Genomic DNA, 1,939 nt, shown 5'->3' with positions numbered 1-1,939 from the left:
GCGATTTTAATTTAAATACCTTTTAAAATATTAATTTACTTGTTTATTTTTTTAATGTTGTGTAATAAACGAAACTTCTAAAATCTACCCTCCGTCGTTATTTTAAAAGTTAATAAGTTTTCATGAAGAATTTAATTTCCTCGTATTTCTATGCTCCTTTTATCCGCGAATTGTGGCATCTAGCTTCTTATTAAGTTATTTTAGATAGGGATCTGTAATTTTATGCTGTTCAAAATTCGAATATATTTTTGACAGCTAATTTAAAATAATTCTCAAAAAAATGTATATCTATTTGGAGTTTTGTTTCTTTATTGAAACTTTATGGATAAAGGATTAGTTATAAAGATAAGTCGCAATATTCTTACGGACTGAAGGGTAATATTTGTTTGACAAAGACTAAATAATCTTGAGGTCAATACTTTGTTAAGGCCTTTGTGAAACAAGATTACGAAAAAGTATTTTTCTGCTGTTCTCATTATTTCTATCAGTTTTATTTCCTTTAAAATAAAATCAAGATAGTTGTGCTCCATTTTGTAGTGGCTAACTGCCTTGGATATTTAATTGACGACTTAAAAGTAGCGAAAATTGATTACGACTAATTTATAACGAAACAAATATAAGACAGATTTACAACTCATTTTGGCATTATTATAAGTTTTAATTTATAGAAAAAAATATGATCAAAGTTTGCTCGAAATACATAAAATATATTCAAAGTAACATTATGGCCATACTTCAAGCAAATTAGAAAGTACTTTTAATGTCTACATTTACTGGTAAGAGGCTTATAGAAGCTTTATTTTTTACCTCACGTAATAGAATTAGTTCGAAGTTTAACGTGACTGGGCACAATATTTGCGGCAGGCTTTTAATAAGACATCTTTGGAAAATGATGTTTTGCCTACGAAAGTATCGTATTTAAAAAAAAAAAAGATTACAAAATGAAACATTAAGTTAGTTAATAATAATCAATTATATTATTGTTATTATATATTTGACCAGAAAACATTTTAAACAATTGTTAAAGACGACTTATACGTCATTGGGTAATATTCCTATAAACCAATCTTGTTTCCAAGAGAGCATTTAGGCAAGACCTTTGTTTAACGGAAAGGAGAACCACATTTGTTATATTCTGAAATGTTCCCGGACTAAAATTTTTAAGTAAGTTGAATAGCTAAATAAAAGTATCGTATTTAACTTTCGACACAAGAATCACGTCTCAATCTCAAACAATGGCTTATTTTCTCGTGTAAGTGACGTCACTTCCCACATGTTGTTATTAAAGTAAAATATCATTAGGCAGGAGTCCCGCGACATTTTTCCCTCCTCATTGGATAGGTCGTAACACTTTATCGTTATTGTACGACCATATTCGAGAATGGAGTAGCATCATAAAATCATAAACACCTTCAGTTTTCGCGTTATCCCTTACAAATTCCTCGGGGTTGCGTTCTATCGGCGATTATGAATTTGGTGTTCAATACGTGATCTGTTTATGCGATGAGCTTCTGTTATTAAACAGTCAGATGTTCTGAGTTGTTTCGTGTGTTGTTCTTACGGTGTACGTTTGTAGATTACCGTATGCTTTAATAGGATTTGTTTAATTTTAACAACTGTATGTACGATGCGATTCAGAATTAGAGTCGTCGCTTTTGTGTTATTGTTACAATATAATTGAAGTTTGTTGAGTGTATTCAAAGTTCGTTACAAAACGAAATAATTATGATAACCTTTGTTACATACAAAATTGACCCCAATTAAGACATATTGACATTTGACATATCCGTGATAATTAAGAGCATTTATATGTATCTGTGTTAATAAAAATATCAATGATAAATATTTAGGTAAAGTACTTGTATATACTTATCGTAACACAAACATACACGACACGAGCATTCCTAAGTAATTTAATTCCCTTTGTTTTCGAGTAAGA

Source organism: Trichoplusia ni, chromosome 6 (genome assembly GCF_003590095.1).
Source record: "Trichoplusia ni isolate ovarian cell line Hi5 chromosome 6, tn1, whole genome shotgun sequence".
Lineage (NCBI taxonomy): Eukaryota > Metazoa > Arthropoda > Insecta > Lepidoptera > Noctuidae > Trichoplusia > Trichoplusia ni.
Note: the sequence above shows the minus strand (reverse complement) of the source record.